At 40.0% G+C, this 16,831-nt stretch overlaps 1 long non-coding RNA gene across 1 annotated transcript; it reads right to left on the minus strand.

Annotated features, from left to right (window-relative positions):
* Positions 1-447: 447 nt before the first annotated feature.
* Positions 448-14,632, minus strand: LOC135419329 (uncharacterized). Its single transcript, XR_010432926.1, has 3 exons — positions 7,205-14,632; positions 6,521-6,802; positions 448-6,256 (listed from the first exon to the last, which is right to left on the minus strand). It is a non-coding gene; the product is annotated as an uncharacterized LOC135419329 (long non-coding RNA).
* Between the last annotated feature and the right edge of the window lie 2,199 nt (positions 14,633-16,831).

Below are 16,831 nucleotides of genomic sequence, written 5' to 3' on the forward strand. Positions count from 1 at the left end.
GATTCCATTACACACCATAAAGAAACAAAACGGAAATGAACCCACATTGTTTCCTCTTCAAGTACCCAGAAGAAAAAATCTGCACCTTAAAAAGGTTTGACCTCAATATAGACCATAATGTAAAAATGTGAAGATCTTGAAAACTTGTGCTTTTCCTGGATTGAAGCCCAGATTTTGTAATATATCTTGCCTGTTACTATTTTTCTTGCTTCTTCCAAAGTAGAAAAGGCTCTTTTGAAGAAATGTGTTTTCTAGACACTTTGATACATCAAAATTGGGGTCTGTTTAAATACTTCAAGTTTGACATATATACAAATATAGTTGTAACATTTTGTGGATATGAGCCAACATTGCCTTGTCTGGATCCAGTTCTTACTATCAGTATGTTGTGAGACATTAGACAAAGTGGTCTCTACTCTAACAAGACAGTCAGCTTGCTGTGCCCCACAGTTTTAATGAGCAGCACCTGAAAGAATTTACACCCATATTGAAGTCTTCTGCTGAAGTGAAAAGAGGACTGCCAGGACACAGTGGTATTGCATCACACCTACTTGGAAAAGGAACCTTCCCCCACTCCCCACCTCCTTACTTCACACAAGGAAATCTATCACCAGTTTGATCCAGTGACTAGCAATGGTATGAGTACTCCCTCAGAGGCTGTTTTGCTGGGCTGGCCACAATGTGCTATTTCACACTGACCTGTTCTTCAGTTCCTAATGCTTTCCAAGCTGAGTTGAAGCTGCAGCTACAAACCATTAAGCTTACTACAAGATGCACATCGACTGCCGCATACATCCCTTTGCTTTTGTTATCTAGAGGGTGTATATACAAATGTTTTCCTCTGTGCTATCTCATACTAGTTGACTGAGGGCATCAGAGCAAATGAGAGACAAAGTCTGATTGATATTTTTCCTCCAGATACACCTCTAAATCAAGCTAGAAGGAGGCCAGCCATACAATAATTCATGTTTACTAGCCCCATTAAAATTAATTCCTGCCATATCTTATCAAAAAATTGGCCACGAGAGAAAGTTTTCCCTATTGGAACATGCATAAGTCACTCTAACTTTTGTGGCTGTGAACTGAAAGCAATTCTTCCCCCACCTTCCAATGTTTGCTCAGGTGCCGTTTTGTTTCCATGTGAACTGATTCAGGAGAACCTGCCTCAACCAGCAAGCTAACAGGAGTCACCAACCAACTTGCACTGACTGCAAACAAAGTCTTCATCCCAAAAGAGTCCGTCATATAAAAGTATACTACATAAAACCATCTTTGTATTTGTGACTTACTTTAAGTCCTTAGGTGGTTTGCCTTTAAGGATGACTACGTTTTTAATCAATCTGCAAGGCATGCAGTATGTAAAGTTCATGCTAGCTTGAGCGGCAGCAGACTGTGTTTTTCCCCTGGTGAACAACCTCCTCATAGCCTGTGAGCTTTAGCTGGTGAGGTTATGCAGCCTGCCTATTAGGACTGCTCTCAGCCACATGCCTGACTGCACTCCCAAGTCTCAGGGCCAAGAGTAAACTTTAAAGGAACCTTGCCAATTAAGTGTAAGCAGAAAACAAAGTCTTTATTTTTCTGCAAAGCAAATGTCGTCAGAAAGGTTCTCATGATGCTGCTACTGACAATTATTATTTTGCATTCAGTACAGGCGGCTTTTAATTGACTTTGAATAATAAAATCTGTTGTGAAAATTGAGGTATCTAAAAATCAGAGTTTATCAAATTGACCACTGGCCATTGTAAATAAATCAAATACATTTCACTACTGGTGAAAAATAAGTCTTTCTGTGACAAATATTTTACCGTCTTGTTTTGTGGATCTTACAGGCAAAAAAACCCCTAGATGGCATGCATTATGTACAACAGGCAAAGACAAAACACTGTACAAAGGTTAGCCCAGATAAATCCTGGTAAACCCTTTATATCATATCATAGTCCAAATAGACTACAGCAAGTTGTAGAAAACATATTTGAGGAATGACATAGGGAATTTCATAGAATATGCATGGATTAGTTCTTGTACTTTCTCCATGTGTACATTTAGCTGTTTCAGTCCTCAGTTCAGACAAAATAATATTCCAACTTCAGTGTTTATCTCTTCTGCTGGATGGGGACCCTACCTACAATGAATCTAACAGCACAGACAGACTCCAAACAAGTTTTCTGGACTTAAAAATTACATCCCTTTATCTTGTTTTTCTTTTCAACATTAAAAGCAAGTGGTGAGCATACTACTAGGAAACTCCTCTCCAGTGCTTGAAGGGCCTTGATTCTAATCTTGCCACCATATGAGACAGCTAAAAGCTGCATATGGCAGGGGAGATGGTCGTTTCTTTGTCAGAACTTGCCCAGAGCTTCTGGTGCAGTCTGGGCTGCAGAAAAAGCAAGAAGCACACAAAAAAATTCAGGATGACCAAGATGACCAATGCACTGCATCAATAGATTTCTTGGAAACAGATCCTGTGGAAATCTATTGGATTCATTCCTCTTGGGGCCTCCTAACATCTTCTTGAAAGTCTCAGGAAGGTACCAAACAAAAGGGAGAAAAAAGTATTATACTTTAAAAAGCCCTTAAAAAAGATCAGATAAACTTTTGCTCAAAAGAGAAGTAAGAATATGAGCATTCCAAAGTGATCCCCGTAATTACTATCATGATTTCCATAATTCAATATCTTACAATTACGCGTTCCAAAGTCATCTGAAAGAACCAATAAAGACAGATTGATTATTTTATTTGTATACATTGCTATGAAACATTATTATTCAGTGCTGCAAAAGCCAGTTCCATGCCAGCCCTTGATCTAAATTAGACTAAGGACAAGTGTTCTTTCCTCTACAATGATCACCTGAACCTGAATGAGCCAACAGAGGCTGAGAGACCACAAAGCAGTTGGTATCAATGAATGATTGCTGATGAAAAACCACAGGACCTCCAAACAGCACCCAGTAAGCAAAGTGCTCAAGATATCCACTAGGGATAGGGCTTGAAATTTACCCAGAGAAGGCAATGAGGCAGGGAGAACAGATAGCTAGTGCAGCAGCTTGAAGTAGTGAAAAGGGTTTTGGTTTCCCAGAAACCATAATCAGTCATAACAGAAATAGAAAATATTCTTCAGTGGCTTCTTCTCCCTGCAGTTGCTCCACTAGGAAGAATGAAGATCTCACAGTGTCCAACCGTGCAGCTCTTTCCTACCTGAGCAGTGGAGAAAATCTCAGCCCTACACCTGGGCAGTGCTAGTGCCAATTAACCAAGTTTCTCATTTCTCAGAAACACACATGCCATTTCACAGATACTGAGTGAAGGTCAAGGAAGCATCTTTTGGCTCTGACTTCCTCAGGCAGGTTTAGCACTTCTTCACATCCACCTGATTGCACTTGAATTCGAGCACTTGGTTAAACTCGAGAAGCTGTTTGCTGCTCCCAGGAAGACAATGCCTTCCATAGAACCCTGACCTAACGTAAATATAAGTGAACACTCAAACTTCCACTACAGCAGTTCCATCTGGGACCACCTGTGAGAGTTAACACTAAGCAAAGGATTGTCCTCATCTAACTCCATAACGGCTCAGCCTGCTATCGCCTTAAAACACAAGAAGGGTTTGTACTACGTAGGGTCGTATGCCTCATGTTATTTTCTATGCATACTTCACGCGAACACAGTGCACATCTGCCTAGATCCATGAGTGTGTGCACGTGCAGATAGATAAACAGATAATCTGGAATTATTTCAAAGCAAGTGAAAAATTTTTCTTTCTTCCTTTCTTTCTAGTTGTTTTGCAACAACTTGGCCTTGGGACCTTCCAGGGAGCTGTATGTATGGGTGACACGCCTGTTTTCACAGCTCCTGCCTTATGTCAATTTAAGCATCTTTCCTACACCTGGAGGAGTTCAACAAACATCAGCTCACAGGTGTCACCCTCCATTGGCTGAAGGCTGGCTCCAGAGAGTCTAGCCAATATCTGCTTTGGCTATTAACAGCCCTGGAGAGGCCAAGCTCGGTGTGTGGGGGGGAAGCAGGGGGAGGAGAAGGTGGAAGGAAAAGGAAGGGGGGGGTACGTGTATGTGCATGTGCATTTGCTGCTGCTTTAACTTTCCATCCATTTAAGAGTTTAAATGCTAGTCAAGCACTTAAAAAAACATTAGGACACATTCCAGCTTTCTCTGCCAGTCAGAGGGAAAAAATGTTTGAAACCCTGCATCTCAGCACCCCAAGGGCTTTATGATTTGTTAGGTTTAGTAGTTCAGAGGATTAAAAAGACAGAAATATTAGTAGAAAAAGAAGAGGAAAAAGTCAATGTATTCACTGAAGCAAATCTAATGGGTTGCTGGGCCAGAGAAGAAAAGGTTCTACTACCTGACTGAATCTTATTTATATTTCTTGCTCCACAATAAAAAATAATTTTCTAGACATTTCCTCCCCTCTTTTTTTTTTTTTGCTATGCTAGTCACATTTCGTAAATCCTTTATCAACCACTGCTCTGCATATGAATGGGCTGTAATTGAACTGTCACATTCATGAAGGTCAGTAACCTTTCATTAGGAAGAATGTGTCTTTCTTGATAAATTGGAAAGTCCCTGAGGATTTGAAAGCATTTTTTTATTTCATTCTTTCAAATATACCTTAAAAATCTAACAAAGATCTTTCCCTCTCTCTCTTTTCACAGCACTCTGACAAACCCCTCATCTTTGTCTTTGTCATAGGCAGTTCCATGCAAAATATTCAATCACAAGCTTTCACTGTGACCTTCTTAAAAACAAAATGGGAAGCGTAAGCCCCCCACCCTCAGCCCCTCTCTTTGAATTGCAGATAGCTAATATTTCTGCTTAAAAACCCCAGAAAGTCAAAACCTTGAGATTAGAGGTTTTGCTATGTTCTCGCTTCTTCAGATTGATTTGTAAAGTAAAGTGACCAAAGTAAAACTGTGTTGATGCCAGTATATCGGTCCATCTTTTTGATGTGTCCATTCATCTGAAGACATGGACAGTCAAACACCTCAAGCAGAGACAGGCTGTATGTGAAAAACAAATTAGGGCGAGAATGGTGCTCAAAAAAAACATACTTAGTACTGCAGGCCGTTTTCAATCCCCGCCATAGGTTGGCTCCATACAACTCAGTCTTCTCTATCTAAGGAAAATAAACTTTTCAGAGGGTTGTTTTTGCACCTTGATCTGTACCCTGACACAGCAGGGTCCTTAAAAGAAACTGACTGGCTGCCAAGTTCATAACTGCTGCCAGAAGTTCAATTCCTCCTCCAGATTTCGATCAGAAAGTGTGCAGCAGAATGTATGGAAATGCGAAGAGCTTCCCACCCTTACCAGTGCAAAAGTGCCTTTAGAAGTCTTAAAAATACTACCCAGGCTGCTGATCAGGAGCAGAAGCCATCTGTTTCTGTGCCATGTTCTGGTTAGATAAGCCTAGGGCCCATCTTCAATCAGTTGACTGGCTGGCGGTTGACTGTCAAGGAGTAAGCAAAAAAGCAACTTGGTGACAGTCATGGTCAAGATTGAAACACCACAATATACAGAAGGGGAGATTTGACAAATGGAATCAAGCATCTGGCCTTTCATGTTAGCTATTCAAGTACTTCAAAAAGCAACATGAACTGCAGGTTCTCAAGAGCTGTCAGAAGATCATTCTTTTATTGTCACACCAACAAAATCTTGGTGATTTAAGATTCAACACCCTAAGACAGAATTGAGAGGAAAGAGGAACACAGCATAATTGCAAAGGAGCTGTAATCCTTTAATGGTACAGGCCACACTGGAAGCTTTTTAGATGGGGAAAACCAAAAGAGCAAACATTTATTTTGATTTTTGCAGGAATGATTGAAGAATTAATACTTTAATTAGGCTTAACTCCCTTTTCTCAAGCCCTCTCTCAACTAGTCGACTTCTGTTGAGTTTATATACCCAGTTTAGGATGGGAATCTTTTACTGTAGTGCCACAGTATGGATCTTCTTATACTAGTAAGGGAAGTTGTAAAAAAAGACTGTCCCAAAGAAAAAAAATAAAGGTGTTACCTGACTTCAATATTAACATCCTTTGTCAGCAGCAAGAGTATGTTTGAATTCATATGGAGAGGGTCTTTATTTAAAAGGTAGATGTCCGCTTATGCTCCAGTTCTGCAACCTTTCTCTAGACACTGAGTTCATGGTGAAGGCTAGTTGGAGGTTCCCAAAAGCGTGAATCAGCCTGGACAACCCATCATCTGAATTCTCTCAGCCACTGGTGAAGTAAGGTACTTGTGATAACACTGTGAAGAAAAAGACCAGCCTCTTTCAGTGGCTAAAGGTAAGTGCCAAACTTACCTAGGACTCTAAAACAACAGAGAGGTCTTCACAGATCATTACTTCCAGTGCCACCACATTCAGGCTGCCCAGTGTAAGAGTCTAATTGAGAAAACCCCAATACAGTGGTATCTAAGGTCAATAACCAAGGAGTGATTCAGGCTTCTACCTTTGGAGAGTGGGAGTCACAATGCATCAAGTAGGCAGGACCGATTTCTCTACATGCCTACCTTGGGTACCAAGATGATTTTTCATTCCACTGACTTCACAGGAGGCCAAAGTCTAGCAACTTGGCGAGGTGGACAGAACTGCTCGCCAGTCTCTTGACCTGATGTGCTATCATTGCTCCCATGTTTCATAGTAGGCAAGAGGAATACAGCTTACAGTTTCCAGCTCTCAGCATGATCTCTGCTCTGTGGAGTATATAGATACGTTCTTGTGTGGTGCTTTTCAACTGTACGTCAGGAGATGACTCTGTAGAGACCACTGTTTTGGAGGCAAGATGCTGACAGCTTTACTAGAGAGAGGAAGCAAAGAAGAAAAAAAAGTTATATTTTAATGTGAAGCCCAGCTTATAGACCAGTTCTCCCAAGAATTAGTTTGAGGATCATTGATGTTTTAATCTCCTGCAATATATGTGGGCATGCCAGTGATCTGGAAAATGTTTTCATGCAAGTACCCCATCATCCAGATACTTTCAGTTGCCAAAAAACCAGAATTAACTGACAGTTAAACCAACTCTAGTAGAAGACCTCAACCTTGGGAAAGAAATTAATCAAAATAAATATTTTTTACAGATATTTTCTAGCATGCCTGCCTTAAAATGCCCCTGGGGCAACAATTCTTAAGGTGTATTGTTATTTCTCTTCTCAGATAAGATGTTATAGCCAAATGGATGTGAGGCAACTACTTACAAATCTCTGGAGAGATGCAATTCTGATTCATGTTGGTTTTTTTCCCCTCTGTCCAGAGTATCCAAATTTCTTTTCTCACTTGAAACTGAAGGTAGTTTTCTGCATCTCAGTACTCAGGTTCATATACAGCCTTTTTGTATATCAAGGAATTCATATTCCAAGATTTCAGTTCAGGACTGTCTCAAATGCAGCTCTGATAACTGCATATGGAAAAAACAACAGAACGGTATATCACCTCATTTTATATATCCAGACCAAAACAATGAGACTTCTCAAGCATTCTACATTGTGTATAAAATAAAAGTCGTTAAAGAATTTGTTTAGGAGTGTGTTAAGCATTTTCCAGGCAGATTGTGAATAAATCCACTTTACCACTTCACAGCTTTACAAAGAAGCCCATCCATTAACATGGGAAACCTCTTGTTTGCATTTCTTAACAGCTGACATTTGTACCTTTCCAAGGAAAGTGAAGGGCATCTCATTGCCTCATTGTTTAAATCAGTGTGAAAATAATAGGGATGATAGGGAATTGGAGCTAATTTCCTTTGTCTCCTATTCAGCAGATAATGGTGGTATGTGCGGGATGCTAAAGGCCAGGCAGAGGAGGTGACCTGAAGATGACTTCATTCTTATGAGGTTTATCAAAGGCTCCTGTCAGTCAAATGCATGCTGAGAGATTGGGGACCAGCCATCTGGTCCAAAGTTAATCAAAGAGGAAACAGGAAAGTGAGGAGGTGAAAAATCCCCCTGTTAGCTTTGTGCAAGGTGGAGGGAGAGGCAGAAAGAAGAGGGAACTCCTGAGTTCCCGCAGCCCAGCACTGAGACTTGATGGCTGTGCTGCACACAGAGGAGCAACGGAGCAGAGTGGGGTGGAGAAGCAGGAGAGAAAGGGAAAGATAAGGGTGTTTTTAAATTTCAGTGGGATGATCCCACACCACTTTTAAGTGGCAAGCCTGAAGGTCACTGCTGCTGTTAGCCATGCAGAGCAGAGGCAGGATTGTTTCACTTGTCCTCAGAAAAAAAAGGGGGAGTGACTGACTCACAGTAGGGAAACATTGTAATATAAAGCACAGGGTTTTCTGTCACAGAGCCAGATTTCTTTCCTCAGAGTTTTGTTTCTTGCAAGCAGGGACAAGAGGTACAGCTATGCCATCTTCATGTCCTACAGACACAACAGTACCCAGCTCCTCACCTTCTCCCTCCACCCACTGGGCTCAAAACCAGGTGTCCTGCAAGCACTACCTGCATCCAAGAGATTGGCATAAGTGACCCATAATGGCTTTCCTGTCAATACTGACCCACATACATTTTTGTACTGTGTGTAAACTAAGGGGGTATAGAGATGAGATTTATCAACAAAGCATTTTGTTTATGCTGGGTATCACACAATGCTTGTAAATAAGACTGAAGACACCAATCATATAACTAAACTACTGTTTAAATATCTGTGTGTGTTATGTAAAAGTACCTTACTTCAGCAAAGATGCACTCTGAAGTAAAACACCCGAATGTGACAGCCTGATTTCCATAACTAGCCATGTTCAGCTGCTCAAATCAGCTAAATAGAGACATATTTTTAAAACTACAAATGTCCAGATTGTGAATCCCTCCCTCATGCTGGCAAGTAGTCATGCTAATGAGTAGTCTCCTTGACTCCAGGGGAAAAATTTTTGCCAGCAAAGGTTTCACAATCCCAGCCCTAAACATTTTTAAAATGATTAATCAATGTGAACTAACTTAAAGGGGGGGGGGAGGGAAGACAAAATAGGAGATGGTTCTTTGGAAGGGGTGTAGATTAATGCTGAGCAATAGATGTGTTTTTGGGACTAGCAGAGCAAGGAAGGAATGTGCTGCCACTGATACACACACACACGCATGCACACACACTCTGCCACCCAGAACAGAGAGAATGAGAACAAAAGAGTTTGGCTGCTTCATATATCTGGGGGCAAGACTCGCTTCTCCATTAAGTTTCCATTCTGCATCTTCCTCAGGTCGAGGTCCAGTCAGGCCCCCATAGAGAGGAACATATGGAAAACAGTGGTAATGAGCTCTGCTCTACCTGCTGCTTTGCTGGGCTGAGAGTCCTCCAATGCCCTGTTTGGGAGCATTGCTTTACATGGCCAAGTGCTGTAAAATAGAGCTGAGAATGATGAGAGTGGAAGCACACAGGGCTTTAAAACGAAAACCAAACCCTTAGAAAGCACCTAATCCAAAGAACCTCTGCTGAACAGAGGACTTCTGTCAAGGACATATAGCTCTGTCTGTATATAAGCAGTATATATACAGTATATGTATACATTCACTGCTTGGTACACCTCCTATTTTTAGTGAGTTTTTAAAACAGCAAGCAACCTGCTGCATGCTAGGCAGCCAGAAACAGGCACAGTCAAATGTGAATAAGGGTGGATATCAGGAGGCCCTGGATTTTCTTGCTGCTAATGTCTGATGTAACCCTTATACATGGCAATAAAAGTCAGTAAAGAATCTTGTGGGCACCAAATATGCACTGTAATTTTACATACCCTAACTTGCATTTGCTCTCTACTGAACTGCCTTACCTGAGCTGTGATGACTTCAGAAGGAAGGGATTTAATAGCAGTAAGGGAGGTTTTTTTGTTTTGTTTTTGTCTGCACAGCTCTGGATCTGAGAGAAATATGACTAAGAAAATGATCTTTCACATCCCCTGGAAAGAAAATGCAACCATTTGGGTCCCAATATAAAAACAAGCATCGACATGTCTGAAATTCTGTGCCTGCTATAATTAAAACTCACGAATAACTACAAAACAACTCTGTTTCTGTCTTTATGACATGAAACATGAAGACATTTAGAAATGGGCTGACAGAAAAGTCAGCAAGGAAATTTCACCAGAAACCTTCTATCCCCTGGACAAATTAGGGGTTTTTTTATCAGGCAGCAAACCATTATCATAATATTTATGATTCCCCTTGCCTCGCTCCTGCTGGATGTCACAAAAGGAAAAATCTTTGGACTTACCTGTGTCTGGCACAGATTCCTAGTCTAACACATTGGTTGAATATGCAGGCACGAACATGCTGTCATCAGCATGTCCTCCTCCTTCTTGTGGGCTTGAAATAATTTGATATGCCAAGTTAGACAATGCCTTAAATCAATCAGTAGCTCCATTTTCTCCAGTGGCTGAGACTATTTCCAAAAGCGGGTAGGAGACTTAGCTACATAACCATAAACCAATGGAAGATAAGTGACCCCCTTGAAGACATTGAGAACATCTGACTATGCTCTTTTCCCCACACTCTCCACAGTTCCCTTATTTCTAGTTAGAAATCACGTTATTGCAAATTTCACAATATTAAGTCCTCTCTGAAGGACCTTTTCAACTTTTCTGTTACACTTCATGGTCAACAACAAGCATGCTGAACATATGCTTTAATGATTGCCACAGCAATCATTCACATAGAACAAGTTTTCTTTCAAAACACTTCAGAATAGTAAGGAACTGGGGGAGGGAAGTTATCAGCACTAATACAATTTATAAGACAAACCCTGTGTGGATGCAATGGCAGGTCTGCTATCAAAGGCAAAAACCTTCAAGCATTTTACATCCCATAATCCCAATGAAAGCCTGTTTTTGCAGATACCCTGCAGTTCATGAATCACTGGCTGTAGCATACAAAATCCCCTATTTAAGTAATTACAGTACAATACACAAATCTGCACAGTGGCTGATGTTATATAAAATATTCCAAGTCAGTCTCAAAACCACAACATATTAAAAAAAATCCTAACTGGAAACAAGTGCCTTGCAGTAAGCATATTTTGTGAAATAGGGGATGCTGTGATCTAATCATATTAGGTCTGTCCTGGAGACTGGAAGAGGCCTGGCAACATAGGGACCCAAGTGAGTCATGGACAGCGAATGGTTCCTGTCTCTCCTGTCTCCAAACACTGTTTTCTATTTGTTTTCACTTGGGCTTGGATAGATCCTCAAGCTCCCCATTTTTACATAGCTGGATGGTATTGTTATTGCCAGCTTAGTTTTCAAACATCAAAGAATACAGAAACATCTTAAATATAACCTTAGCCATGCATTGCCTGAACAATGGGGCTGGTTTCCATGTCTTCCGCAGAATGAATCGAATGCCTGGTATTTTAAAAAGATACCAACACTGAGCCAGGCAGTATGAAGTCTTATCTCTGTACTTAGTTCTGGTTTATCTCCACACCTGGGAAGTTCAGCTTCTACATTCAGCAACAAGGAAGATAGGCTTTCTTTCATGAAGGGCCCTTATTTGCCTAACTTTGCTTTCATCTATGGGCAAATTACTTCACCAAAGCTTGTACCCTTCAGCTACTCTGTAAATCAGATTTAGAGTGACAAGCAGGTGGCATTTTGCCAAATCATTTCCAGAGCAGACCAGCAACACTCAGTCATATCCACACAATCAGAAAACAAACAGAAAAGGATAAAGAAAGGCAGCTCTCTGTTACAATTTACGAAGCATGATGAATATGTTCAATTCAGATTAACTAGAAAACATGTTCTATTCCTCTACTTACAATTTAAAATCTGGCAAAGGTCACAGCAGAAAAAAAAATCTGAACTGCAAAATTAGCATTACTTTTATTGTGAGACTACTGGCTTTCCTCTTCCTTTCTGAGGAAGAGACCTCCTTCAGTGGAAGCCATGGCTTTAGGAATGTTGATCTGAATCAGACTTAGCATTTTCAGAAATCTCCTGTACCTCCCACAATGTCCAAGGTTCAGTAAAAACTTTATCTTCTTGTTCTTGGTGAAAGAAATCTGCAGGACAATTGGAACTTGGTTTACAAAGAAAAAATTATAATGGCCCACAAAACAGAAGGTCAATCAATGTTTTGGAATTGTTTTATGAACTGGAAATCTTTCTCCAAAGTATTTCACTACAGCCCAATAAAACATTACATGCTGGTGGAATTTTATCCTCTTAAAATTGGCAAAGCTTTCTTTGCTAAAGAGTAAGTTTTGTTCAGGTTTAATTTACTTTCAAGACTCCCCCAAAATCAATGTAATCACTCCAGTGCAGTTTGACAGGTTCCCGAGATAGTGTAAATTAAGCGACCCACAGCAACCAGGGAACAAACACCAACTACACAGTGAAAACGGGCAGGAACAGCAACTACCACCAAAAAAAGCAAAAACTGGCAAAGGCTGTCTGTATTAGGTTTGTGTAGAGCTCCCAGGCAGGCTGTTAAATCAGGCATAAGGTTTTGTTTGAAGGAATGCAGTGCTACGATGCAGAAGATTTTCCTGGGTTAGGTCTGCCTTTTGCTACAAGCATCAATCACAAAGAGCACAAGTAGTTTGAGTTAAAGACACAGTGAAGAATTTGGCAGAAATTTGGACTGCTCTGTATGTGGGATGTTGTGATTCCTCCAGCTGCAATTCCCTAGGATGCATTTCACCTAGCCAACACCTGACAGGAAATATTTAGGAGGTTATAAGTCTTCTTTAGAAGAAAATTACAGTAAAAGGAGGTCCAATATAACAACTAAAACATGAGAAAAAGGTTTCTCACAGTTTGTGTTCAAGGTGCTTGGCTGAAATCCGGGCTTCATAAAAAGTCTTCTGCTGTTCACTTCCAGGAGGCCAGGTTTGTCAATGTCTAGCTAGCTTCCCTATGTATTTGACCTGCTGTGTTGCCTAACTGATGCTAGTCAAAGAGTAGCTGATTCAATCACACTGTGAAGAACAAACATAGTAATCACTGAGATGGAATACTGTTTGGTTTGCGTAGCCCAATGCACCTCAGTAGGCAGTCATTTAATAATATGAAGAAGGTGTCTCCATCCCTCCATCCTTCTCATTTATTGGGTTTATTTGACAGAGACAGGGAGTCAGAACTTCGAGAGCATTTTTTTTGACATAGTTGATGCGTTGCTGCTGGTCTTATTTTTCTCTAAAGAGATTTAGTGACTCAAAAGATTACCAAGATTTTTGATTCAAGGATCATATTGCTACAGCATGACAATTGATTTGTCTGTTGTAACAGAGATAGAGTTGTATTGTAACTGTACCACAGTATCTAATCACTCCTTTTCATGTGCATATAGGTTATTTCGTGGTTTTAATTTAAAGAACTGAACAAAATATCCAGCCTTATGATAAAGGGTAGTCTTGTGGCTGTCATACAAATGTTTTTCCGAAAAGCCTTCTAACTCACAAAGAAAATCAAAGAGGTGGGAAAGAATGGGTGCGGCCTATTCACTCCTACCTTTTTATGTCTGTTTAACAACCCCCCTGCTGTCAAAATTGCAACAGTAACAACAGTCAAGATAGTATCATCTTCTCCTCAGTATCTAAACACAAAGCCCAAGAAACAGAAACAAAAGTTTAAAAAGCAGACAATTTTTCATGAAGCGTGCCCAATGCCTAGTATCAGCCTTTTTCCTGTGTTCACAGTCAAACAACCATTGTGAATGAGCACTGGAGTGAGTGTCCATCCTGGTAGGGTGGAAGAACTCACAGAATTATGACTGAGATTAGAACATAGCTTCCAGAAAAAAAACCAGGTATTTATCTATGCCCTTTTTCTTATACTTCCTGTTAGCCCCTACTCTTCCAAAATCCAGAGAATGAAATTATCATTAGAAGAAAATAGCCTTAAGTTCTGGTAATCATTTGTAACAGTCTGTATAGCCACTAACTGAAGCAGGGATCTCTGGTCTATTGTGGTGTATTATGTGACTTGAAGAAAACGAGATGGGAAGGTAAATATACAAAGTAGGATTTAGCAAGATGCTGGGTGAAGAGGGACAAAACCCCTTCTTATGGTTGTCAGTAAAAAGGAGAGTGACATTCTTATGGAGTCAGAAAGAGGTCAATAAATCATCATCCTTATCTTGCAAACAGAGCCTGTGACTTCAAAAATTAGCTCATTTATTCTGCACAATTAAATTTATTGAAGTGTGACAGAAAAAGTTTAGCAATCACTGATGCAGAAAGGCAGCAACAACAGAGGCAGGCAACTGGCTGAATGACACAATTAGTTGATTTTCATTTTATTTATCAATATAATTATTGAATTGTATTCATCTTATTTCACAGATTTTTACCATTATTAGAGCTTGGGCCTCAAGGGAAAGAATTAGTTCAAATTTTCAGTCTAACTTAATATGATTATAGAGCTGCTAATAAAAGAAAAGTTCTATAAAGTGCTACACAATCTTGTATTCAATGTCACCCCACCACCAGGCTCTGAAATCCAGAAACCTTTCATGAAAAAGCAGTAAATTGAATGTGAATAGAGAGTATACTACATTTCCTAGATGGAAACTGAACATGTTTGCAGGGTCCCACCTTTATGTGGCTGTAAAAGAGCCAAAATTCTGTGTTTTAAACTCACAGATACATTTCTTTCTTAAAAAAACCAACCAAACAGAAAAAAAACCAACAAAAAACCAAATAAACCACTCTGAAAATAAAAAAAAACAAAACCAAAACCAACAAAACCCAAAACCAATCAACCAACTAACCAACCAAAAAAAACCTCCAAAAAACCCACTGCACCATCTTTGACTCCATCCCTACATCAAGGTTCAGTAAACCTCTTTGGAAATGCTGTGAAAACAGTGCAGGAATATTGGAGAAAGACTGCCATGCCAGAGGAACAGTGGGTGAGTATGGTTCGTATGCAAAATTACCACACCGACTATTTTGGTACACACTGAAAAAGTATCATTCCAAAACTTCTGACAAAATTTTTTAAAAACTGAGTAAAAGCTAATGACAAATTAAGAGAGGTATCTGTTAGCAAAAGTCACTTTTCTTCTTGTCCAGTCCAGTTTAGAAGCATCTAGACTACTCTGAGTTGCTCTGGCTCACTTCTTGGCATGCCTTTCTGCCATCCACAATGTCTGCTTTGGTTTTAATCTTGTAAGAGACAGAATGAGAAAGGTTGGACCTGACTCACACACGTATTCCATCCTTGCTTTCTACATACATGAGGAATCAGGCATATGTTCAGCAGTAAGCTATATAATAATTCACGTCCTTTCTCACAGGTTCAGGAAATTAGACCACATGCTATTGCAAGTGTCTAACTTTTCCAATGTTTTGAAAGACTATTTCCATTGCAACTAGCTTATTCAGTTCTACCCTCCACTTCCATTCCATAAAAATTAATTTATTTGGTCTGAGAAAAAGACAGGCCATTTTTCTCAATGTTGGTCAAAGTATCATGGAGCATTGCCTAAAACATTAAAAAATGGAAAGGATCCAACACAATTCTATAGCCATAATTAATAAAAATGAATATTGTTACTTACAATTAATGACTGATTTTGGGTGTTAAGAGACTTCCAGAATTCCAACTGACTTAAACAACATATATAGTTACTAGGATCTTGATGTCTGTGTAGGATCAGACTATGTTTTGGGAATTCAGCATAGTGATTTCTTCAGAAATGAGCAAGAAGGGAGGTTTATGTCTATAAGACATAAAAATTATTAGTGCTAATAAACTGGATCTCACTGGGACTATTCAAGTTCAATTTGACATGCACTATCTACGGAAAAAAGGATCAAAAGAAAGAGAACCATATATTGCATATTTTCTATTGTATGTTTCTTTGGGACAAAGCGTAGAAAGTTAACTTTTCATTTATGGAGAATTATATGCCCCACTGGGACCTGGAGTTGATGGAAAACACTCCGTAGCAGCACCCTGCAGTGATCCGCCCACCTCCAGAGATGCAGGAGCAGCAGAGGTGGCCCTGTCTCCAAAGACCCTTTGCTTCAGCATTAGAAACTATACAACAAAGAGACAGGTGGGGACAAAAAGGGATCAAAAACTAAAAGATAATTTTAGTGATTTAGTTGACTGAAGATACTTCCACTGCAGCCAAGACAAACAGAATCTTCACTGATTTTGCTTATATTCAGCCTAAACGTAGGAGAAGAGCATACCTTCATGGACTAGCTTCTTACAATCTCTGCAGAATTCAGCAAGGCTCTCATCAACAGGGAGAAGCTGCAAATGAGCACAGGAAATGAGTTTCTAGACCTGAGTGAATATTCAGCAGTCCAATAAATACTATTTCACTTTTCTATGGTACTTCTCCCTCCAAAAGCCTGAAACTGTCTTGTAAAGAAAGCTTTCTTGTCTTATGAGGTCCCAATTCAGCAGGCGAACTTCCCATATTCAGAGCCCCTCAAAAGACACAAAAAAGGCTTTTGAATGTAAAACAACTGGATTTTACTAGAATATAAATTAGAGTTCCTAACTTCTCACAGAATCATCAGGGTTGGAAGAGACCTTCAACATCATCTAGTCCAACTGTCAACCTAGCACCACCTCTAAGCCTCATCCCCAAGTGCCGCATGCCTCGAACACTTCCAGAGACACAACTCTACCACCTTCCTAAGCAACTTATTTCAATGCCTAATAACTCTTTCAGTGAATTTTTTTCCTAATATCTAATTTGAACCTCTCCTGGTGCAACTTAAGGCCCTTTCCTCTTGTCCTTTCACTTGATACATGGCAGACGTGACAGATCCTGACCTCACTAGAATGTCCTTTCAGGTAGTTGTACAGAGCAATGAGGTCTCCTGTGAGACACTCCTCTGCTTCACAAACAACCACAGCTCCCTCAGCTGCTGTTCAA

This window comes from Pseudopipra pipra, chromosome 1, assembly GCF_036250125.1.
Source record: "Pseudopipra pipra isolate bDixPip1 chromosome 1, bDixPip1.hap1, whole genome shotgun sequence".
In the NCBI taxonomy this organism is placed as follows: domain Eukaryota; kingdom Metazoa; phylum Chordata; class Aves; order Passeriformes; family Pipridae; genus Pseudopipra; species Pseudopipra pipra.